Here is a 25452-nt window from a genome sequence, read left to right as displayed (position 1 = left end):
GGTGTTTTCAATTTCGTGGTGGTGAGGTGTTTTCAATTTCGTGGTGGTGAGGTGTTTTCAATTTCGTGGCTGTGAGGTGTTTTCAATTTCGTAGTGGTGAGGTGTTTTTATTACGTGTTTTATGGCTGTGAGGTGTTTTTAATTTCGTGGCTGTGAGGTGTTTTTAATTTCGTGGTGGTGAGGTGTTTTTATTACATGTTTTATGGCTGTGAGGTGTTTTTAATTTTGTGGTGGTGAGGTGTTTTCAATTTCGTGGCTGTGAGGTGTTTTTATTACGTGTTTTATGGCTGTGAGGTGTTTTTAATTTCGTGGTGGTGAAGTGTTTTCAATTTCGTGGTGGTGAGGTGTTTTCAATTTCGTGGTGGTGAGGTGTTTTCAATTTCGTGGCTGTGAGGTGTTTTTAATTTCGTAGTGGTGAGGTGTTTTTATTACGTGTTTTATGGCTGTGAGGTGTTTTTAATTCCGTGGCTGTGAGGTGTTTTTAATTTCGTGGTGGTGAGGTGTTTTTATTACGTGTTTTATGGCTGTGAGGTGTTTTAATTTTGTGGTGGTGAGGTGTTTTTAATACGTGTTTTATGGCTGTGAGGTGTTTTTAATTTTGTGGCTGTGTGGTGTTTTTATTACGTGTTTTATGGCTGTGAGGTGTTTTTAATTTCGTGGTGGTGAGGTGTTTTCAATTTCGTGGTGGTGAGGTGTTTTCAATTTCGTGGTGGTGAGGTGTTTTCAATTTCGTGGCTGTGAGGTGTTTTCAATTTCGTAGTGGTGAGGTGTTTTTATTACGTGTTTTATGGCTGTGAGGTGTTTTTAATTTCGTGGCTGTGAGGTGTTTTTAATTTCGTGGTGGTGAGGTGTTTTTATTACATGTTTTATGGCTGTGAGGTGTTTTTAATTTTGTGGTGGTGAGGTGTTTTCAATTTCGTGGCTGTGAGGTGTTTTTATTACGTGTTTTATGGCTGTGAGGTGTTTTTAATTTCGTGGTGGTGAAGTGTTTTCAATTTCGTGGTGGTGAGGTGTTTTCAATTTCGTGGTGGTGAGGTGTTTTCAATTTCGTGGCTGTGAGGTGTTTTTAATTTCGTAGTGGTGAGGTGTTTTTATTACGTATTTTATGGCTGTGAGGTGTTTTTAATTCCGTGGCTGTGAGGTGTTTTTAATTTCGTGGTGGTGAGGTGTTTTTATTACGTGTTTTATGGCTGTGAGGTGTTTTAATTTTGTGGTGGTGAGGTGTTTTTAATACGTGTTTTATGGCTGTGAGGTGTTTTTAATTTTGTGGCTGTGTGGTGTTTTTATTACGTGTTTTATGGCTGTGAGGTGTTTTTAATTTCGTGGTGGTGAGGTGTTTTCAATTTCGTGGTGGTGAGGTGTTTTAATTTCGTAGTGGTGAGGTGTTTTTATTACGTGTTTTATGGCTGTGAGGTGTTTTTAATTTCATAGTGGTGAGGTGTTTTTATTACGTGTTTTATGGCTGTGAGGTGTTTTTAATTTCGTGGCTGTGAGGTGTTTTTAATTTCGTGGTGGTGAGGTGTTTTTATTACGTGTTTTATGGCTGTGAGGTGTTTTTAATTTTGTGGTGGTGAGGTGTTTTCAATTTCGTGGCTGTGAGGTGTTTTTATTACGTGTTTTATGGCTGTGAGGTGTTTTTAATTTCGTGGTGGTGAAGTGTTTTCAATTTCGTGGTGGTGAGGTGTTTTCAATTTCGTGGTGGTGAGGTGTTTTCAATTTCGTGGTGGTGAGGTGTTTTCAATTTCGTGGCTGTGAGGTGTTTTTAATTTCGTAGTGGTGAGGTGTTTTTATTACGTGTTTTATGGCTGTGAGGTGTTTTTAATTCCGTGGCTGTGAGGTGTTTTTAATTTCGTGGTGGTGAGGTGTTTTTATTACGTGTTTTATGGCTGTGAGGTGTTTTAATTTTGTGGTGGTGAGGTGTTTTTATTACGTGTTTTATGGCTGTGAGGTGTTTTTAATTTTGTGGCTGTGAGGTGTTTTTATTACGTGTTTTATGGCTGTGAGGTGTTTTTAATTTCGTGGTGGTGAGGTGTTTTCAATTTCGTGGTGGTGAGGTGTTTTAATTTCGTAGTGGTGAGGTGTTTTTATTACGTGTTTTATGGCCGTGAGGTGTTTTTAATTTCGTGGCTGTGAGGTGTTTTCAATTTCGTGGTGGTGAGGTGTTTTTAATTTCGTGGTGTTGAGGTGTTTTTATTACGTGTTTTATGGCTGTGAGGTGTTTTTAATTTCGTGGCTGTGAGGTGTTTTTAATTTCGTGGTGGTGAGGTGTTTTTATTTCGTGCTTTATGGCTGTGAGGTGTTTTTAATTTCGTGGCTGTGAGGTGTTTTTAATTTCGTAGTGGTGAGGTGTTTTTATTTCGTGCTTTATGGCTGTGAGGTGTTTTTAATTTCGTGGCTGTGAGGTGTTTTTAATTTCGTGGTGGTGAGGTGTTTTTATTACGTGTTTTATGGCTGTGAGGTGTTTTAATTTTGTGGTGGTGAGGTGTTTTTATTACGTGTTTTATGGCTGTGAGGTGTTTTTAATTTCGTGGCTGTGAGGTGTTTTTAATTTCGTGGCTGTGAGGTGTTTTTATTACGTGTTTTATGGCTGTGAGGTGTTTTTAATTTCGTGGTGGTGAGATGTTTTCAATTTCGTGGCTGTGAGGTGTTTTTAATTTCGTGGCTGTGAGGTGTTTTTATTACGTGTTTTATGGCTGTGAGGTGTTTTTATTACGTGTTTTGTGGCTGTGAGGTGTTTTAATTTCGTGGCTGTGAGGTGTTTTTATTATGTGTTTTATGGCTGTGAGGTGTTTTTATTACGTGTTTTATGGCTGTGAGGTGTTTTTAATTTCGTGGTGGTGAGGTGTTTTTATTACGTGTTTTATGGCTGTGAGGTGTTTTTATTACGTGTTTTATGGCTGTGAGGTGTTTTTAATTTCGTGGTGGTGAGGTGTTTTTATTACGTGGTGGTGAAGTGTTTTTATTACGTGTTTTATGGATGTGAGGTGTTTTTAATTTTGTGGTGGTGAGGTGTTTTTATTACGTGGTGGTGAGGTGTTTTTATTACGTGTTTTATGGATCTGAGGTGTTTTTAATTTTGTGGTGGTGAGGTGTTTTCAATTTCGTGGCTGTGAGGTGTTTTTATTACGTGGTGGTGAGGTGTTTTTATTACGTGTTTTATGGTGTGAGGTGTTTTAATACGTGTTTTATGGCTGTGAGGTGTTTTTATTTCGTGGTGGTGAGGTGCTTTTATTACGTGTTTTATGGTGTGAGGTGCTTTTATTACTTGTTTTATGGCTGTGAGGTGTCTCCTGGAGAAGTGCCGTTTCCTCAGCAATGTTGTTTATGAAGAGCTGCTAACGACATACAGGTGTGTACATGTGGACAATTCTTATTATTTATTTATTGATTGAACAAACATTGTTTCGAAAAGAATTCATAAAAATAAGTGCACAACTTCTTTTGGCAGTCGCTACACCATGTTGGGATCTTCTGCCCAAGAGACTTCTTCAGCCATTGTCAGTTCTACGTGGCGGCCTGTAGGGTTGGCAGATCCAGCAGCCTCCGCATTCTTGCCCAGGACGAGGAAACAAAGAAGAAGCGCCGTTTCCTCTGCAATGCTGTTTATGAAGAGGTGATAACGAGATAAAGGTGTGTACAATGTACCTGTAGACAATTTTTATTATTCTTTGTTTGGGAGGGAGATGGGAGGGTGATGGGGCAGGGTGATGGGGCAGGGTGATGGGGCAGGGTGATGGGAGGGTGATGGCAGGGTGATGGGAGGGTGATGGCAGGGTGATGGGAGGGTGATGGCAGAGGGTGATGGCAGAGGGTGATGGCAGAGGGTGATGGCAGAGGGTGATGACAGAGGGTGATGGCAGGGTGATGGCAGAGGGTGATGGCAGAGGGTGGTGGGAGGGAGATGGCAGGGTGATGGGAGGGTGATGGGAGGGTGATGGGAGGGAGATGGGAGGGTGATGGGGCAGGGTGATGGGGCAGGGTGATGGGGCAGGGTGATGGGAGGGTGATGGCAGGGTGATGGGAGGGTGATGGCAGGGTGATGGGAGGGTGATGGCAGAGGGTGATGGCAGAGGGTGATGGCAGGGAATTAACATTAACGAATAAAATTTGTAATGTAATAATTTGTAATAATTTGTAGTAATATAATAATAATAACGAATTCTGCTGTGTTTCAATTCTGTTTCAATTTGCTGATATGCTTTGCAAACCTTTTTTTTTTTTAACTATTTTAAAACTAAAACAATTCGAACATGGAATACATACTGACACTGCACTTTCAGGTCTCCTACAAATCCTACCCTGTCGCCTCACCGTGGCGTAGGAGTGGCAATGGTCAATGGCATCGAATGTCATGGCTAGCAAAGACAGGGAGGTACACTTGATTTAAATTTGGAAAATTTTTTTTTTTTTTTTTGGGCCACGGAACGGGCACCCACGTACGGGCACGTCCTAGTGTCTTTCAATCCTGATAAATCTCACTCTTACTATGTCTCTCCGAAAAGACCGACTGGACAACCCTCCCATCCACTTTCTGAATAATCCTCTCCAAGAAGTTCTGTCACTCAAGATTTTGGGTCTCACTATCTGCCATGATCTTTCCTGGGAAACCACATTTCAAATCTGGCCTCCAAAGCCAGTCGCCGACTGGGCATCCTCCGTCGTGCGAAGTCCTTCCTTGGCACACCTGAGCTCCTCGCCACATACAAGGCTTTCATCCGCAGCTTAATGGAATACTGCTCTCCCCTCTGGGCTGGTGCTCCTGCCTCACACCTAGCTCGCCTTCACGCTGTTGAAACCAAAGCTTTTAGAATCATTGGAATCTCCCGCGATGAAGCTAACTCCAAGGGCCTCTCACTCACTCACCGCAGGCAGGTTGGTGGTCTTTCTGTCTTCTACCGACTCCTCTCTGGCCTTGCCCCCCCCCCCCCCAGCTCTCTCTGGGCTCTGTCCCCCAAATATTCCTACAGGTCGCACAAGATCTGCCTGCAACCCTCTTTATGGTTAAACTGCCAAAATCAAGACTCTCTGCTCACCTTCACTTCTTCATTCCTCTTTTCTTCCGCCTCTGGAACAAATTCCCTCACTCTCTTCAATCCCACTCCTCATTCCATGTCTTCAAAATAGCTGTTCACCACCATCTCTTATCTTCCCCCATCCAAAACCTTGATCTTTTCTGCCCCTGCTAATTTCACTCCAGATTCACTTTTTTGAAATACCAACTTCCTTCCTGGAATTCCTTGCAGTGTCCTTGTGTTTTATACTTCTCCCACCCCTCCCTCCCCTTTCCCACCCCTCGTCCCCCCAAACCCTCTCCATCCGACAGATCTCCCAATGTCCCTGCTCTCAAATGTTGTGTTTGTGTGCTTCCCCTTCTCTCCCCATCTTGTCTGCTGCTCCCCTTATTATATACTTTGTGTGTCTGTTTGATTTTTTTGTGTGATAAATGTTAGCTCTTTCACGAGCCTCGATTCTGTTTACAAAAAAGCCAAAAACAAAACAAAAGTTGAAACCAATGGGCTTCAAGCATGTGGAATGTCGACGCCATCTCCTGTCCAATATTATTTAATCTAAAGGGGAAATTGTATTTGCTCCTCAAAAGGTCACCAGCTGATATGGAAATAATTCGACGTCATTTCCAAGACACATTGCAAAAAAAATGTGTATTTTTCATCGAATGAGGTTGTTTTGCAATGTGAGAAACTTTTCCCACTGTTCAAGTGCAGTCCACACTGGAGTCATGCCACAATGGTCTCCTGTGTACCTTTCCTGATGCGCCGCGTTTCCTTCATAAGGGAAGATTGACTTGGTATTATTTTTATATTTTTTATTGGTTTTTTTATCCTTGCAATGTGGTTGCTTTGGCAACCAGCTAAGGAGTTGTGAAGTTAAGTGGCGACCAGTCGTGGATACATCGTCAGCCATGGAATCCTCATGGATCCTATGTCTGCCTCACGTAAGGTGTCTGGCTCATTTGTGTTGCTGATGACTGCAAATAATACAGCTGTATGAAACTGCGAGGCGATGACAGCTTTTCCCTCATTCTGGCTGTGACGAGTGCCTGATGACATTTGTTGGGACAAGCACGGTCATGCTACGGTGGATGGCCGTGCTGGTGAGTTGGGATGCGTGGATGGCCGTGCTGGTGAGTTGTGTTGCGTGGATGGCCGTGCTGGTGAGTTGGGATGCGTGGATGGCCGTGCTGGTGAGTTGTGTTGCGTGGATTCGTGCTGGTGAGCTGTGTTGCATGGATGGCCGTGCTGGTGAGCTGTGTTGCGTGTATGGCCGTGCCGATGAGTTGTGTTGCGTGGATGGCCGTGCTGGTGAGCTGTGTTGCGTGGATGGCTGTGCTGGTGAGCTGTGTTGCGTGGATGGCCGTGCTGGTGAGTTGTGTTGCGTGGATGGCCGTGCTGGTGAGTTGTGATGCGTGGATGGCCGTGCTGGTGAGCTGTGTTGCGTGGATGGCCGTGCTGGTGAGTTGTGTTGCGTGGATGGCCGTGCTGGTGAGTTGTGATGCGTGGATGGCCGTGCTGGTGAGCTGTGTTGCGTGGATGGCCGTGCTGGTGAGTTGTGTTGCGTGGATGGCCGTGCTGGTGAGTTGTGTTGCGTGGATGGCCGTTCTGGTGAGTTGTGTTGGGTGGATGGCCGTTCTGGTGAGCTGTGTTGCGTGGATGGCCGTGCTGGTGAGTTGTGTTGCGTGGATGGCCGTGCTGGTGAGTTGTGTTGCGTGGATGGCCGTTCTGGTGAGTTGTGTTGCATGGATGGCCGTTCTGGTGAGCTGTGTTGCGTGGATGGCCGTGCTGGTGAGTTGTGTTGCGTGGATGGCCGTGCTGGTGAGTTGTGTTGCGTGGATGGCCGTTCTGGTGAGTTGTGTTGCATGGATGGCCGTTCTGGTGAGTTGTGTTGCGTGGATGGCCGTGCTGGTGAGTTGTGTTGCGTGGATGGCCGTTCTGGTGAGTTGTGTTGCATGGATGGCCGTTCTGGTGAGTTGTGTTGCATGGATGGCCGTTCTGGTGAGTTGTGTTGCGTGGATGGCCGTGCTGGTGAGTTGTGTTGCGTGGATGGCCGTGCTGGTGAGTTGTGTTGCATGGATGGCCGTTCTGGTGAGCTGTGTTGCGTGGATGGCCGTGCTGGTGAGTTGTGTTGCGTGGATGGCCGTGCTGGTGAGTTGTGTTGCGTGGATGGCCGTTCTGGTGAGTTGTGTTGCATGGATGGCCGTTCTGGTGAGTTGTGTTGCGTGGATGGCCGTGCTGGTGAGTTGTGTTGTGTGGATGGCCGTGCTGGTGAGTTGGAATGCGTGGATGGCCGTGCTGGTGAGTTGTGTTGCGTGGATGGCCGTGCTGGTGAGTTGTGTTGCTTGGATGGCCGTGCTGGTGAGTTGTGTTGGGTGGATGGCCGTGCTGGTGAGTTGTGTTGCGTGGATGGCCGTGCTGGTGAGTTGTGTTGCGTGGATGGCCGTGCTGGTGAGTTGTGTTGCGTGGATGGCCGTGCTGGTGAGTTGTGTTGCGTGGATGGCCGTTCTGGTGAGTTGTGTTGCGTGGATGGCCGTGCTGGTGAGTTGTGTTGCGTGGATGGCCGTGCTGGTGAGTTGTGTTGCGTGGATGGCCGTGCTGGTGAGTTGTGTTGCGTGGATGGCCGTGCTGGTGAGTTGTGTTGCGTGGATGGCCGTTCTGGTGAGTTGTGTTGCGTGGATGGCCGTTCTGGTGAGTTGTGTTGCGTGGATGGCCGTTCTGGTGAGTTGTGTTGCATGGATGGCCGTTCTGGTGAGTTGTGTTGCGTGGATGGCCGTGCTGGTGAGTTGTGTTGTGTGGATGGCCGTGCTGGTGAGTTGGAATGCGTGGATGGCCGTGCTGGTGAGTTGTGTTGCGTGGATGGCCGTGCTGGTGAGTTGGAATGCGTGGATGGCCGTGCTGGTGAGTTGGAATGCGTGGATGGCCGTGCTGGTGAGTTGTGTTGCGTGGATGGCCGTGCTGGTGAGTTGTGTTGCGTGGATGGCCGTGCTGGTGAGTTGTGTTGCGTGGATGGCCGTTCTGGTGAGTTGTGTTGCGTGGATGGCCGTTCTGGTGAGTTGTGTTGCGTGGATGGCCGTTCTGGTGAGTTGTGTTGCATGGATGGCCGTTCTGGTGAGTTGTGTTGCGTGGATGGCCGTGCTGGTGAGTTGTGTTGTGTGGATGGCCGTGCTGGTGAGTTGGAATGCGTGGATGGCCGTGCTGGTGAGTTGTGTTGCGTGGATGGCCGTGCTGGTGAGTTGTGTTGCGTGGATGGCCGTTCTGGTGAGTTGTGTTGCGTGGATGGCCGTGCTGGTGAGTTGTGTTGGGTGGATGGCCGTGCTGGTGAGTTGTGTTGCGTGGATGGCCGTGCTGGTGAGTTGTGTTGCGTGGATGGCCGTGCTGGTGAGTTGTGTTGCGTGGATGGCCGTGCTGGTGAGTTGTGTTGCGTGGATGGCCGTTCTGGTGAGTTGTGTTGCGTGGATGGCCGTGCTGGTGAGTTGTGTTGCGTGGATGGCCGTGCTGGTGAGTTGTGTTGCGTGGATGGCCGTGCTGGTGAGTTGTGTTGCGTGGATGGCCGTGCTGGTGAGTTGTGTTGCGTGGATGGCCGTTCTGGTGAGTTGTGTTGCGTGGATGGCCGTTCTGGTGAGTTGTGTTGCGTGGATGGCCGTTCTGGTGAGTTGTGTTGCATGGATGGCCGTTCTGGTGAGTTGTGTTGCGTGGATGGCCGTGCTGGTGAGTTGTGTTGTGTGGATGGCCGTGCTGGTGAGTTGGAATGCGTGGATGGCCGTGCTGGTGAGTTGTGTTGCGTGGATGGCCGTGCTGGTGAGTTGGAATGCGTGGATGGCCGTGCTGGTGAGTTGGAATGCGTGGATGGCCGTGCTGGTGAGTTGTGTTGCGTGGATGGCCGTGCTGGTGAGTTGTGTTGCGTGGATGGCCGTGCTGGTGAGTTGTGTTGCGTGGATGGCCGTTCTGGTGAGTTGTGTTGCGTGGATGGCCGTTCTGGTGAGTTGTGTTGCGTGGATGGCCGTTCTGGTGAGTTGTGTTGCATGGATGGCCGTTCTGGTGAGTTGTGTTGCGTGGATGGCCGTTCTGGTGAGTTGTGTTGCGTGGATGGCCGTGCTGGTGAGTTGTGTTGTGTGGATGGCCGTGCTGGTGAGTTGGAATGCGTGGATGGCCGTGCTGGTGAGTTGTGTTGCGTGGATGGCCGTGCTGGTGAGTTGTGTTGCGTGGATGGCCGTTCTGGTGAGTTGTGTTGCGTGGATGGCCGTGCTGGTGAGTTGTGTTGGGTGGATGGCCGTGCTGGTGAGTTGTGTTGCGTGGATGGCCGTGCTGGTGAGTTGTGTTGCGTGGATGGCCGTGCTGGTGAGTTGTGTTGCGTGGATGGCCGTGCTGGTGAGTTGTGTTGCGTGGATGGCCGTTCTGGTGAGTTGTGTTGCGTGGATGGCCGTGCTGGTGAGTTGTGTTGCGTGGATGGCCGTGCTGGTGAGTTGTGTTGCGTGGATGGCCGTGCTGGTGAGTTGTGTTGCGTGGATGGCCGTGCTGGTGAGTTGTGTTGCGTGGATGGCCGTTCTGGTGAGTTGTGTTGCGTGGATGGCCGTTCTGGTGAGTTGTGTTGCGTGGATGGCCGTGCTGGTGAGTTGTGTTGCGTGGATGGCCGTGCTGGTGAGTTGTTGCGTGGATGGCCGTTCTGGTGAGTTGTGTTGGGTGGATGGCCGTTCTGGTGAGTTGTGTTGCGTGGATGGGCGTGCTGGTGAGTTGTGTTGCGTGGATGGCCGTGCTGGTGAGTTGTGTTGCGTGGATGGCCGTGCTGGTGAGTTGTTGCGTGGATGGCCGTTCTGGTGAGTTGTGTTGCGTGGATGGCCGTGCTGGTGAGCTGTGTTGCGTGGATGGCCGTGCTGGTGAGTTGTGTTGCGTGGATGGGCGTGCTGGTGAGTTGTGTTGCGTGGATGGCTGGGCTGGTGAGTTGTGTTGCGTGGATGGCCGTGCTGGTGAGTTGTGTTGCGTGGATGGCCGTGCTGGTGAGCTGTGTTGCGTGGATGGCCGTGCTGGTGAGTTGTGTTGCGTGGATGGCCGTGCTGGTGAGTTGTGTTGCGTGGATGGCTGGGCTGGTGAGTTGTGTTGCGTGGATGGCCGTGCTGGTGACCATTCTGACGAGCGGTGCCATGGTGACCGTGCTGGCAATCGGTGCTATGTCGATGGGCATGTCAATGAGCAATGTTTTGTGATTTGCAGCCTGATTAGGGAGGAACTTGGTCTGAAGCCCCTTCCTGAAGAAAAGTTTGCCTGCTCAAATCCTGCATTATTACTTGACAGGCCGTGCAGTTCAAAGGTGAGGTTGCACGTATTTAATAACACAAAGTGGAAATATAAAAATACATTTCGCGAATTAAAAGTTGGAACAAACACTCGTTTGAATCTCCTTCCCAGTGTTTGTCCAGCGGAGGGTTCGGACTTCTGGATATTCAATGTAATCCAAATGTAGAGGATGGGTGGTATCATGGCTTTGGGGAGCATTTTATGAATGAAGTTCAACTTCACTTACATAATTTGATCCGAACGAACTGATTCTCACAAAACTGTCACTTATTTTCCTTTGTCACAGCTGAAGTGTTCCGCCATTTTATTTAATTCTGGGTCTAAAGTCGAGTTATTTTGGGTTTTATTTGTGATAGTATATCGTATATGTAATTCGAGAAGTGTGTTTGTTTCACTTCTATGCATTCCTGACCCGCTGGATGGAATGAGTTGAAAACTCCTGGTTCTAACTCTTCGTCTATCTCCGTTGTATGCTGCCCAACCCACCCTTCCTTCACCTCAAATGCCACCACAGCTGACTGCCTGTGAGAAGGCCGATTGACTCAACTTTGTTTGCTTTCTAACCTTTCCTACCCAACCCCTCATTGGCTGTCCCTACTTCATTCACTCACGCTGGCCTACTCATAGATACTCTTTCTCACCCAAGGTGAGAACATTTCTGACGACCCTAAATTTCGACAAGAGGCGCAAAACGGAGTCACCATCCATTTTCTGAAAACTTGCCTTGCCTCTCTTGAATATCCTCTTTCTCCTCTCTTCACCGAAGTTTGATTTCCAACCCAAGTCATTCCACGCTGGACATGCTGCTGTCCAAACAATGTCTGGGGCCCTCAATCTGTTTTTCTTTAACGCAGTGGAATCTGTACAAACTTGATCACGGCGAGGTCACGTCTTTTCGAAGCTGTTCCATGCGCTCACGCTTTCGAAGCTAAGTGATCTTTCACAATCGTGTTTTTGTCGAGACTGTATCTATCTTTCGGTGTATGTACCTATAGCGTATCTTTTGGAAAATTTTCGGTGCTAATTTTTCGTACATGTATACACAATCGTCGGTTAATGGTATCGAGTATTCTGCGGCCTAGTACTCGTAGGCTTAGACTACCGTACCGTCTCCGACCTTGTGGTTTTGTTTTTCTCTCAGCGATTCGTCGAATGCGCTGAAATTATTTTCGTTCTCTGTTTCGTCCCAGTCGTTCACCCCGTACCTCCTTGTTTAATATCTCTACTCAAAAAAAAAACAAAAAAAACCCCCCCAAAAAAATATTTCCTTCCCAGGTCTTATTCGATTATTTGTTGTTCTTTTTGTTCGTTCGTTCTTCGTTCGCGATCACGCGGTTAGAAATGTATAATCTCTCCCCTGAACAACTATTTTCTCTCATATATTATAACACCCTTTTCTTCTTTTCCTACAAAAGGATGCTTTCGTCTTGCTCACCAAATCTATTCATTCCAAAAAATATATATAATACTAAAGCGCGGCGTTACGCGCGCTGCTTGTGAGCAAGGAGGAAGCGGACAAGCGGTAACATATAAACGTCTTTATTGTAAGACTACACTGTAACACTGAACTCCTCCGGGCTGGTCGCCCGGTGTATATCATGAGGCCACGCCTACCCCTCGGGCGTGGCCACCGCCCACTTGGTGCGTGGAATGATGTCACCACGCCAGTGGGCTTTTGTGTCCGCCACACGCGCCCCCCCAGAATTCCCGCGCACCTGGAGGGCCAGTTTGCGGGGCAGACGAATGACCCGGCCGAAGCGCCCCCTGGCGATCGGCGGCGTCCGGGGTGCAGGGATACCAGGTGGGATGCCCCTGGCTGCCCTTGGGATGGGTGCAGGACCGGGGGGCGCCGTGGCGGCGGGGCTGGGCGGTGCCGGGGGTCCGCCCGCAGGAGGGCGGCCCCGACGTGGGGGTCGGGCCACTGGCGGTGGATGGTCCACATCGAGGTGGGCCGGCTTGAGGCGGTCTACCGAAACGCGGTCAGGAGTACCGCCGATGTCCAGGGTGAAGTGCTTCGCCCCGGTCTCCAGCACGCGGAAAGGCCCGTCGTACGGGGGCCGCAGTGGTGTCCGATGGGCATCGTGGCGGACAAAGACGTACTCCGCCGTGCGAAGCTCCGTGGCGACGTGCGTCGGTGGGTGCCTGTGGCATGCCGTTGGCACCGGGGCGAACCTCTGGGCGGTCTCTTGCAGAGCGGAGCGCTGCTGTGCCGCGGACCATGGTGCCGTGGAGTCGGGGAGGAACTCGCCCGGCACCCGCAGCGGTTGCCCGAAGACCAACTCCGCCGCGGATGCGCGCAGGTCCTCCTTGGGCGCCGTCCGGAGGCCCAGCAGGACCCAGGGGAGCCTGTCGACCCAGCCGCCGTCGCGGAGGGTGGCCCGGAGCGCGGCCTTCAATGAGCGGTGAAATCGCTCACACAGGCCGTTAGCCTGGGGGTGGTAGGCCGTGGTTCGGTGCAGCCGGACCCCGAGCCCCTGCGCAACCGCCCCCCAGAGCTCCGAGGTGAACTGGGGGCCGCGGTCGGATGAGATGTCTGAGGGGGCGCCGAACCGGGCGACCCAGGTGGCGATGAAAGCCTGCGCGACATCGGCCGCCGTTGTCGACGCCAAGGGCACGGCCTCCGGCCACCGGGTGGTGCGGTCCACCATGGTGAGGACGTAGGTGAAACCCCGCGAGGGGGGCAGAGGTCCCACCAGGTCCACGTGGACGTGGTCAAACCGGCGTTCCGGCACCGTGAACGGGGCCAACGGGGCCTGGGTGTGCCGGTGCACCTTGGCGCGCTGGCACGCGAGGCACGTCCTGGCCCAGCCGCGGACGGCCTTCCGGAGGCCGTGCCAGACGAACTTGTCGGCGATCAGCCTTTGGGAGGCCCTCGCGCCCGGGTGGGACAGGCCGTGGATGGCGTCAAACACCTGGCGCTGCCAGCCCGCGGGCACAATGGGGCGAGGACGCCCGAGGGAGACGTCGCACAAGAGGGCCGCGCCCGCGCCGTCGAACGGCACCTCGGTGACGCGGAGGCCCGTGACGGCGGTCCGCAAGGCCTGGACGTCGGGGTCAGCGGCCTGGTCCGCTGCCATCCGGGCATAGTCGATGCCGAGGTGGACTGCGTGGGCGACGGCCCGGGAAAGGCAATCCGCCACCGGGTTGTCCTTCCCCGCGACGTGCTGGATGTCCGTCGTGTACTCGGACACGGCCGAGAGGTGACGCTGCTGCCGGGCCGACCACGGCTCGGTGACCTTGCCCATCGCGAAGATCAGCGGCTTGTGGTCGACGAAGGCAGTGAACGCCCGGCCCTCGAGCAGATGGCGGAAGTGCCTGACCGCCAAGTGAAGTCCGAGCAACTCGCGGTCGAAGGTACTGTAACGGCGTTCGGGCGGGCGAAGCTGCCGGCTAAAGAACGCCAGCGGTTGCCAAGCTCCACGCACCCATTGCTCGTGCACCGCGCCCACCGCGTAGTCCGAGGCATCGGTGGTGAGGGCGATCGGTGCATCAGGCGCCGGGTGCGCGAGCATGGTGGCGTTAGCCAAGGCGAGCTTCGCGCCCGTGAACGCCGTGTCCATCTGCTCGGTCCAGGTAACGTCGCCTTTGCACGGCTTACCTCGGAGAGCTTCGTGCAGGGGGCGCAGGAGCTGGGCGATACGGGGCAGGAACCGATGGTAAAAGTTCACCATGCCCAGGAACTCCTGCAGCCCTCTGATCGTGCGGGGGCGCGGAAACCCCTTCACCGCCTCCACCTTGGCCGGCAGGGGGACGGCGCCGTGCCTGGTGACACGGTGCCCCAGAAAATCGATTGTGGCGGCGCCGAACCGGCACTTTGCGGGGTTCACAATCAGGCCATGCTGGCCCAGGCGTTCGAAGAGCGTGCGGAGGTGGCGTAGGTGCTCTTCGCGGGACGCGCTGGCGACGAGGATATCGTCCAGGTAGACGTAGACAAAATCCAAGTCGCGCAGGACGCTGTCCATCAGTCGCTGGAACGCCTGAGCCGCATTCTTCAGACCGAAGGGCATGCGCAGGAACTCGAAGAGTCCGAATGGCGTGATGACCGCCGTCTTCGGGACGTCCTCCGGCCTGACGGGGACCTGATGGTAGCCGCGTATGAGGTCCACCTTCGAGAAGAAGGACCTGCCCGCCAAACGGGCGGAAAAGTCCTGAATGTGGGGGACGGGGTAGCGGTCGGGAGTCGTGGCGTCATTGAGACGGCGATAGTCCCCGCACGGTCGCCATCCCCCGCCGGGCTTCGGCACGATGTGCAGCGGCGACGCCCAAGCGCTCTCTGAGCGCCGAACGATGCCGAGTCGCTCCAGGGTAGCGAACTCCGCTTTTGCCACCGCCAGCTTCGTCGGCTCGAGGCGGCGTGCCCGGGCGTAGACCGGTGGCCCGACGGTGGGGATGTGATGGGCCACCCCGTGCTTGACGGCCCCCGCCGAGAAGGTGGGCCGCGTGAGGGCCGGGAAGCCGGCGAGGAGGCGGGTGAATGCGTTCGCTGCCGGAAGCGTACAGACCAACGTGGCCGGAACCGAATCGTTCGGCAAGCCGCTTGGCAAGCCGCTCGTTGAGCTGGGCAACGCACACGCGAGCGAGCTGAACGTCTCGGCCTGGACAAGCCGTCTGCGCTTGACGTCGACCAGGAGCCCATTAGCGCATAGGAAGTCCGCGCCAAGCAGTGCCATGGGCACGTCGGCGGTGACGAACGTCCATCGGAAAACCTGCCCTCCAAACCGCAGAGAGAGGCAGCGTTTTCCGTACGTACGGATGGGCGTCCCGTTCGCGGCAAGCAGCGCGGGGCCCCCACCCGCGGCATGCTTGTCTGACGTGCCGGCGGGAATGACACTCACCTGCGCTCCCGTGTCGCACAGGTAACGGCGCCCGGAGAAGGTGTCCGTTATGAACAGCAGGCTGCTCGAACGGCCGGCGCTCATCGCCACAATTGAGCGCCGGCCCGGGCATTTTCCGACCCGGTGAAGGAGCACGGCGGATGACACCGCCGAGCTTCGTGGCCGAACTTGGCGTGGAACCAGCACCAGGTGGTGGAGCTGGAGGAGCGCGGCTGGCTCCGCCAGGCCGGTGGAGTCGACGGGTTTCCCCGCGGTGGCGGTTTTCGCCGCGGCGGTGGGCGGGGCGTGGCGGCGTTCACAAGGTGCGTATCAGCATGCTGCTGAACTTCAGCGTGCTGTAGAAGATGATGCTGTGGAACATCAGCGTCGAAGGCCGTGACGGCCACGCCAACGCTCGCCCGCGTGTCCGAAGCGGCGAAGTACTTGTCCGCCTCGGCCGCCAATGCTCGGGGTTCCGTTAGCCCGGTCCCGGCCAACGCGAGGCGAACCTGCGCTGGAAGTTGGCGACGGAAAAGCGCCCGGAATAGCGAACCGGGGGCTTCGTCGCCCAACAGTGACAGCATATGGTCCATTCGGACCGACGGGCGCGTCTCACCGAGCTCGGGGAGATCCAGGAGGCGGTCGGCCCGTGCGTCGTCCGTGAGGCTGAACGTGGCTAGGAGTAGCCGCTTGAGTGCCTCGTACTTGTGGCCGTCCGGTGGGTGGCGAAGGACGGACACAACTCGAGCGGCCGTGCCGGGCCCGAGGGAGGCGACGACGTGGCAGTAGCGCGTGTCATCGCCGGTGAGGTGCCGAAGCTGAAATTGGGCTTCGGCCTGGACGAACCAGACTTCGGCCTGAGCCTCCCAAAATTCCGGAAGTTTGACGAAGGCGGCCATGGCGATGGCGTCGCGTGTGGAAGGATCGCTCCGGCAGATCCAACGTCGAGGGTCACCAGTAAAGCGCGGCGTTACGCGCGCTGCTTGTGAGCAAGGAGGAAGCAGACAAGCGGTAACATATAAACGTCTTTATTGTAAGACTACACTGTAACACTGAACTCCTCCGGGCTGGTCGCCCGGTGTATATCATGAGGCCACGCCTACCCCTCGGGCGTGGCCACCGCCCACTTGGTGCGTGGAATGATGTCACCACGCCAGTGGGCTTTTGTGTCCGCCACAATACCATCTCTTACAGTTCCTCCTTTCTACATTCCATAAACTATCCAGAACTCCATCCCTCCTCCAGTGTCCTCAAACGTATTTTTGACTCGAAGGTCTCAAACTCATTTTGCAAAAAATGTTCGTTTCCCATGAATTGTACACTTTTCAAAATCCAATCTCACCCCTCCCTTCCAAATCCTCCCCATCACCCATCCCTTTCAAATCTCCCCCCTTGCCCCTTCCCTCCCCTCCCTCCTAAACTCCCCCCACACCCCTCCCCTCCGAGACTCTCCCTCGCTCCTCCCCTCCTAGACTCCCCTCTCACCCCTCCTCCTCAAAGCATCCTCCCTGCTTCTTCCCCCTTCCAACTTTCACCTTCATCTCCCCAAACCTTCTGCCTCACTCTTCCCCCTCCTCAAATAACACCTCACTGTGCCTCACCCAATCTCCATCAAACCTTTTGTCCGCCCCATTCCTCCCTTTCTCCAAGCTATTCTGAAATCTCTGACACACCTTCAACAGCTCTCCCTACCTCTTCCACATCTTACCCTACCCCTCCCCCCCCCTGTTCTGGACCCGATGCTCCCCCTTCCTCTTCATTAACGGTATGGACCTCAAACATCCGGGGCCTTCGCTCAAACTTGACTGACCTCTCCATACAGGTTGCTTCTGACAAACCAGATGTGATCTGCTTAACAGAAACTTTCCTCCTTCATGATGTCTCTGATGCCTTGGTATCTCTCCCAGGTTACTCCCTCCTCCGGTATGATAGACCTGAGCCTCGTCCTGGAGGTGGGGTTGGTTACTATCTTTATAAAAAACTCTCTTCCTCACTCGCCCTCCACTGCCCTCTCTCCACCTCACCCCCAGGAATACCTTTGGCTACGGCTTCCCCTTCGCTCCCACCTTTTGTTCATATGTGTGTTGTACCGTCCACCAAACAGCGATGACTCCATCTACATCTCACTGTCTGATAATATGGACCAACTTCTATCTACCCATCCCAACTCTCTCTTCCTCATATGTGGTGATTTCAATTGTCACCATGCCAGTTGGCTGGGTGTGGGTACCTCTCTCACCAGCCATGGCTCTTCAGCAAAGGACTTCTGCGACTCACTGGGACTGACACAATCTGTCAATTTCCCGACCCGGATCTCAGTCAACGGAGCATCTTCTCTTCTGGATTTGGTTATGACAAACTTCCCTGAAAATGTCTGCTGCTCTTCTTCTGCTCCAATCGGCTCATCTGATCATGTGCTTGTCAAAGTGGCCAGCTCTCTGACCATTCTCAGAGAGCCTCCTCAGCGTCGATGAGTCTGGCATTTCACTCAGGCCAACTGGCACGGTCTTCAAGCAGCCATCAATCATCTGGACTGGTCTCCCATCTCTACCGCCTCTGACATCAACTCATCCTGGGAATTCTTTCAAAGTAAATTGCTCTCTCTCATGCACAGATTTATCCCATCTCGTCTTCAGTTGTCATACCCTTCCTCCCGTCCATGGTACACGGAATCTTGTGGTGAGGCTGTTGCCCTGAAACAACTTGCTTTCGTCTCCTGGAAAGCAAATCCAACGGAAGGAAATCTCATTTCCTTTCACAAAGCCCGAAACAAGTGTGTGTCCACCCTCAGGAGAGCCAGGAAACAATATCTCACCGTTCTCAAGACCGAACTCTCTTATCTGTCTCCCTCTTCCAAATCCTGGTGGCGTCTGGTCAAATCTGTTTCTGGTGTTTGTTCCCCCTCCATCCCCTCCCTCACCTCAAACGGCTTAACGGCTGACTCCGCACGTGAAAAAGCTGAATGCCTCAACTCTGTGTTTGCCTCTAAATCTTGTGTCCCAAACCCATCCCTCTCTGTACCCACCGTACCCAGTCGTATCCAGCTGCTCCTGGACTCTGTGTCCTTTCCTCCTGACAAGGTGGAAAAGTTTCTGTCAACCCTCGACTCTGATTCTGCAACTGGTCCTGACGGCATCAGCCCACGGGTCCTAAAATCATGTTCTTCTGCTCTTTCACTCCCTCTTTCTGTTCTCTTTACCCTCTCTTTTGCTCAAGGTCATCTGCCATCTGCTTGGAAATCAGCCAACATCACCGCTTTGCACAAAAAAGGTGCAAAAACAGATCCCAGCAACTACAGACCAATCAGCCTTCTCCCAATTATCAGCAAAGTCATGGAATCCATCATTGCTTCAGATATTAAATCTTTCCTCTTCTCCAATGGCTTGATCTCTGATCATCAATTTGGTTTCAGACCTGGTCACTCTACTCTGGACATGCTGCTTCGGCTTTCTCAACAATGGATGGAGGTCCTCAACGCCAAACAGGAAATTAGAGCTGTCTCCCTTGACATTTCACGTGCCTTCGATACGGTCTGGCACCCTGCGCTGCTCACCAAACTCTCCTCTTTTGGTATCCATGGAAATCTCCACGCATGGCTGGCGGACTTCCTCTCTGGTCGTAGTCAACGTGTGGCCCTGAATGGGTTTCTCTCATCTCCTCTTCCTGTTCAGGCTGGAGTTCCCCAAGGTAGTGTTCTGGGCCCTGTGCTTTTTCTGGTCTTCATCAATGATCTCTCTGACTCTCTTGAAAATCCTCTCTATCTCTTTGCTGACGACTCTACTCTCTGTCGCTCCATTCCTCATCCCTCAGATCGGCAGTCTGCAGCCTCCTCACTCTCTGCAGACCTGGACAAAATCACAGACTGGTCAAACAAGTGGAACATGTCTTTCAATCCTGACAAATCTCACTCTTACAATGTCTCTCCAAAAGGACCGACTGGACAACCCTCCCATCTACTTTCTCAACAATCCTCTCCAAGAAGTTCTGTCGCTCAAGCTTTTGGGTCTCACTATCTGCCATGATCTTTCTTGGGAAAACCACATTTCCAAGCGGGCCTCCAAAGCCAGTCGCCGACTGGGCATCCTCCGTCGTGCGAAGTCCTTCCTTGGCACACCTGAGCTCCTCACCACATACAAGGCTTTCATCCGCAGCTCAATGGAATACTGTTCCCCCCTCTGGGCTGGTGCTCCTGCCTCACACCTTGCTCGGCTTCACGCTGTTGAGGCCAAAGCTTTCAGAATCATTGGAATCTCCTGCGATGTAGTCAACTCCGAGGGCCTTTCACTCACTCACCGCAGGCAGGTTGGTGGTCTTTCTGTCTTCTACCGACTCCTCTCCGGCCTTGCTCCCCCAGCTCTCTCTGTGCTCTGTCCCCCCAATATTCCTTCAGGTCGCACAAGATCTGCCTGCAACCCTCTTATGGTTAAACTGCCAAAGTCTAGGCTCTCTGCTCACCTTCACTCTTTCATTCCCCTTTTCTCCCGCCTCTGGAACAAACTCCCCCACTCCCTTCAATCCCACTCCTCCCTCCAGGTCTTAAAAACAGCTGTTCACCACCATCTCTTATCTTCCCCCATCGAAAACCTTGATCTTTTCTACCCCCGGTAATTCACCCCAGAGTCCTTGCAGTGTTCATATGTTTTATTCCTCTCCCACCTCCCCCCAAGTCCTCCCGATGTCCCTGCTCTCAAATGTTGTGTTTGTGTCCTTCCCCCTCTTCCCCCTCTCTTTTGTGTCCTTCCCCCTCTCTCCCCATCTTGTCTGCCGCTCCCCTTGTTTTTTGTGTTTTGTGTGTCGGTTTGTCTTTTGGTGTGATTAATGTTAGCTCTTTCACGAGCCTCGATCTTGTATACAAAAACAAAAAAAAACCAAAAAAAAAACCTCAGATGTGAGATCAGGGTCAGTTTTTGGACATATCTTGAGCATTTGACATGCTCCACATTGCTTTCTAATCTCTCAGCCTCTGGCTTCCAAGGCCAACTCATCTCATAGCTTGCTGACTCCCTCTACTCCCATAGTCAGCACATATGTGGCTCTCAATGGGATCTTCTCATCTCCTCCCCTGTCGAGGCCAGAGTGCCCAAAGGTAATGTATTGGGCCCAGTCTTGTTCCTAATATTTATCAACAATCTTTCTGATTTCTGGAAAAACCTCATCTTTTCATTGATGACTCCACCCTCTGCAATTACACCTCTCACCCTTCATAGAGGCAGGCAGCAGCCTCTTCTCTCTCTCTCTCTCCAGACCTTGATATAATCAGGAACTGGTCCAACACTTGGAGCATGTCTTTCAACCCTGAGAATTCTCACTCTCGCACTGTCTTTCTGAAAGGATTGTATGGTGAATCTTCCAATCAACTGTCTTGAAAACATCTCAAAGAAGTTTAGTCCTTCAAACTTCTGGCCTCACCATTAGCTGTGATCTCTCTTGGACAATCCACGTATCAGAGTTGGCCTAAAAAGCCAGCGTGCATCATGCCAAGTGTTTCCTTGGCAAATCAGGACTTCGAACAACTTACAAGGCCTTTAATCTCCAGCTTGGAGCACTGTTCCCCCCTTTGGTCTGGTGCACCTGCATACCCTTTACTTATTTACACCATGGAGTTCAAGGCCCTAAAAATCAATGGAATCTGCTCTAAGCGTTGTTGAAGTTGGGCATTTTTCTCTGACATCACAAACAGATTGGGGGCCTGTCTTGTATTTCTACTGCCTCCATTCTAATCTTTCTTTCTACGACATCTCCTCTGACTCTCTTGAAAATCCTCTCTATCTCTTTGCTGATGACTCCACTCTCTGCCGCTCCATTCCTCTTCCCTCAGATCGGCAGTCTGCAGCCTCCTCACTCTTTGAAGACTTGGACAAAATCACAGACTGGTCAAACAAGTGGAACATGTCTTTCAATCCTGACAAATCTCACACTCTTACTATGTCTCTCCGAAAAGATCGACTGGACAACCCTCCCATCTACTTTCTCAACAATCCTCTCCAAGAAGTTCTGTCGCTCAAGCTTTTGGGTCTCACTATCTGCCATGATCTTTCTTGGGAAAACCACATTTCCAAGCTGGCCTCCAAAGCCAGTCGCCGACTGGGCATCCTCCGTCGTGCGAAGTCCTTCCTTGGCACACCTGAGCTCCTCACCACATACAAGGCTTTCATCCGCAGCTCAATGGAATACTGTTCTCCCCTATGGGCCGGTGCTCATGCCTCACACCTAGAGTCCCTGTATAAAGAGAGTTGCGCCATGCGCTGACCCGAGATTTCTGGTCACGTGATTTCGTGGCGCCATTTTGTGTCTAACTTCACCGTGCGTGAACGTCAGCTTGGTACGGGAATGTTGTTTATTGCCAAACAAAATGACTGGTTGTTCTGCTTTTGGTTGTTCAAACCAATCTGGGAAATATAAGATGTATAGATTTCCAAGTGATAAAGTCAGAAGACATATTTGGGAAGCGAAAGTCAGACGAAAGAGCTGGAAAGCGATCGACTCCTCGAGACTCTGCCAGGTAGGCCCACGCCGCTTGATGATCGATGTTCAAAAGCAATTCTATCTGCTCGGTTTTTTTTTGGTTGTCTGTCCGTTGAAAACCCTTTTAAAGGGAAGTGATTTGTGTTTGTTTATAATCTTCAAGGAGCTGACCAAAAATGCATTTCCGTGGGAAGAACCCTGCTCAATTTTTTTCGGGTAGTCCTAGCGGACCGCATATTGTCATTGATTGATGAAATGTCCCGGTACAGTGACATTGCCTGGTCTGCGGTTGGGTAGTCTGCGGGCAATGTCACTGTACTTTTTCAGAGGGAATTAATTTTGATTTTATAGGGGTGGGAAACCCATGGTCCGTTTTGTTTTCAGTTGTCTGTCCGTCCATTCAAAACTTATTCCGAGGCAAGTTATTTTTTTGGTTTAAAATCTTTAGCCTAATCGGCAATCATAAAAGCAATTTTAGGGGGGGACCTGCTCAATTTTTTTGCGGGTTGTGCAGCCATCCATACGTCCAAAATTTGACGAGTTATTGTTTGCTTTGTACAGTGCTCATGCGTCTTGTGGCATATTTGCTCAAATATTTCCCACCCCGGGATTTATGGCCAAATTGTAGTGATGGAAGATTTTGCACATTGGACAATCCCTATATATTTAACCTGGTGACAGCTATCGTTCCCAAAACGATAGTTTTGGAGTGTCGTTGTGAGGAGTGAACGTAGTGGGATGAAGTGTTGGTCTGGTCAGAGTGTTGTATTACGGGCAGAGTTTTCTTACGGTCTGAATGTATGAATCATGTTCTGTACTGAATGTATGAACCAAGTTTTGTACTGAATGTTTACTGTGTCGGCCTCATCGTGTTCCTGGTGAAATTAAACAAGTTATGGTGAATACGACGTCGTATCTGTGCTTTTCCATATCTGTTCGACTAGACGAACCGTGCACACTGCAGGTATTTTTTAAAGTTTTTTCTCTGTTTAATTACGGCTTGGCGCAGTCGAAAATTAAGTGTTAATTAAGTCGCCAGCTATGAAACATATTAATCGATCAGGCAATATCCATCAGAGTTCTGGGCAAGGGTGTAGTAATAAATGAACGTTTCAATCTTACTAGATGCCGATGACGTTTTCCTTATGTCAGAGACAGAAGCTGACTTGCAGCTCGTTAAATCATTACAATGGAAATTGAATATAAATGTCGATAAAACTAAAGTTGTACACTATAGAAATATGGCAATACCACGTACAGAATTTGTTTTAAGTGTGTTAGACTATATGTCGGCTGGAAGTCCTACACCGGAATTGCTCTCGGCACCGTTGAAAAAAAATTGGATATGCCCACACTCCTTTCTAAAAGTTATTAAAATTCATAGAACGACAGCATTGGTTTGTCTTACTTATAATGTTAGCTCTTATATGCAGTGTTGGCTTGTAATATGCATTGCCATACTACTTTTAATATCACCACACAGCTCTTTTTCATGGCAATAGCTGAGTTTTTGACAAAACAAATATCACCTGTATGTAATAATAAGACTAAATATGTGTAGTAAATTTTTTTTTAGCAGGTTTAGAATATATCACCCCATATCGCGAATGTACATGTATATCTAATCCGACACACTTAGACACAAAATGGCGTCCAAATTTGAGTTGCCACAACTCTTTATACAGGGACTCTACTCACACCTAGCTCGGCTTCACGCTGTTGAAACCAAAGCTTTCAGAATTATTGGAATCTCCCGCGATGAAGCTATCTCTGAGGGCCTTTCACTCACTCACCGCAGGCAGGTAGGTGGTCTTTCTGTCTTCTACCGACTCCTCTCCGGCCTTGCACCCCCAGCTCTCTCTGTGCTCTGTCCCCCAAATATTCCTACAGGTCGCACAAGATCTGCCAGCAATCCTCTGATGGTTAAACTGCCGAAATCTCGGCTCTCTGCTCACCTTCACTCTTTCATTCCTCTTTTCTCCCGCCTCTGGAACAAACTCCCTCACTCCCTTCAATCCCACTCCTCCCTCCAGGTCTTTAAAACAGCTGTTCACCACCATCTCTTATCTTCCCCCATCCAAAACCTTGATCTTTTCTACCCCCGCTAATTCACCCCAGATCCACCTTGTTTGAAATTCCAACTTCTTTCCTGGAAGTCCTGGCAGTGTCCATGTGTTTTATACCTCTCCCACCCCCCCCCCTTCGCATGCACCCCCCTCCCCCTTCGCATGCCCCCCCCCCCCCCCCAAAGCCCTCGCCCTCTCAGATCTCTCGATGTCTCTCGGTCCCTGCTCTCAAATGTTGTGTTCGTGTCCTTCCCCCTCTCTCCCCATCTTGTCTACCGCTCCCGATGTTATATGTTTTAAGTGTCGGTTTGTCTTTCTGTGTGATTAATGTTCGCTCTTTCACGAGCCTCGATCTTGTATACAAAAAAAAAAAAAAAAAAAAAAATGTTGCAAATGTGATTGATTTTAAGGCTCCCGGATGTCTCCACTTTTCGTGATTTCACGCAACTCGTGCTCTTTGCCTTTCATTCAGATATAAGTTGACTTTGAGAATTTTTCTTTTTTTTAATGTACAAATGGAGTTTTGGCGTCTTCTGCATCGTTTAACATTCTTCTGTGTTGTGCACTGTTGGGGCAGCAGAAGAGCTGTGTGTTGGAGGCTGTGTTGCTGCTCTTACAAGAGCTGAAGCAAGAAGAGCTGCAGATCGTACTCAGGACAACTGAACAGAAGCTATGCCTCTAACACGGTTAGCTCATACCTTTCAATCTGAGCACAATAATCACAAACTGGCATTGACACTCAATCATTCTGTGTGCTCAAATCACTGAATCGTAGGTGGAGTTTGACTTCTCTATTGATGAGGGGAAGGGGGAAGGCAGATGACTAAATGTTAGTAATGGGTAGCTCGGTCTGATTTACGAATTTACTGCTCGTTAGTAAAGTATAGTTCGTGTTCAGTTTTACAGTGTACTTGAAATCAAAAATACAGTTTACGTTCATTATTTAATCTTTATTTTTTGTGGGTTTTTTTAAAAGCCAAATTATTTGACATGTTTACCAACAATGGCATAACAACAAATTATTGAATAAACAAAATCGAGAACTTTATCAATCAAGTCTTCCAAGTGTTGCACATACATAAACACTGTCTTTATCGAAATACTGTTCTTACCTTGATGAAGGTGCAATCGTCTTTCTCTTTAGTTAACATAAATGTCCACAATGTCCTCTGGAATCCGCCTCGCAGTTAAATCCCCTTCTATGTGAAGAAGAGCGAGTGAAGAAAATCTGTCCTCCCCCATGAATGAGGGCAAACAGTTTCTAATCCGTCTCGTTGCAGAAAAGTTTTGGTCCAAAGTGGCCGTCCCGACTGGAAATGTGAGAGCTGACTGAATGAGTTTGTAATAGTTTGGGTGCCTTCTCCGAGACATTTCCTTTTGAAGTCTCTGAAAGGTAACACCAGATACTGGCAACACCAAGGATACTGGTAAAAAGGTAAATTTCTGCAGCTGCAAGTTGAGGATGTTTTTTGGAGTGGTTCTGCATATTTCTGCAAGAGTGGATGCGGAGGAATGAAATTTTTGCCACATCTTAACACTGAGTCACACGCTTCAGCAATCTCCATTGATTATTTTGAGAATCGCCTCTAACGTCAGTATTACCAGCTATGGCATCCAAAACACGGATGTACAATTGCTGATGCCACCTGTTTTTTGTTTTTACTTTTGGTTGCAGTCATTGGTGTTTCCTGTGCATTTGTTTCCTCTTCTACATGCTCTCTTTGACCCAAAGTTGTTGGTACAACAGAGCCGAAACAATAACAATCGCCGAAAGATTCACTGCTCTTTTTTTTGTGAGTGACG

At 50.7% G+C, this 25452-nt stretch overlaps 1 protein-coding gene and 1 long non-coding RNA gene across 2 annotated transcripts in view; both read left to right on the top strand.

Annotated features, from left to right (window-relative positions):
• Window positions 1-25452, top strand: part of LOC137431586 (hyccin) — a 576074-nt gene that overhangs the window by 144950 nt on the left and 405672 nt on the right. The gene's annotated exons all lie outside the window — the stretch shown is intronic.
• On the top strand, window positions 10227-24697 carry LOC137430618 (uncharacterized). The gene is made up of 2 exons (XR_013623965.1): window positions 10227-10317; window positions 24230-24697. It is a non-coding gene; the product is annotated as an uncharacterized LOC137430618 (long non-coding RNA).

Source organism: Myxine glutinosa, chromosome 7 (genome assembly GCF_964187855.1).
Source record: "Myxine glutinosa chromosome 7, kmMyxGlut1.1, whole genome shotgun sequence".
Classification (NCBI taxonomy): Eukaryota; Metazoa; Chordata; class Myxini; order Myxiniformes; family Myxinidae; genus Myxine; species Myxine glutinosa.
Note: the sequence above shows the minus strand (reverse complement) of the source record. Positions and strands in the feature narration are given on the sequence as shown.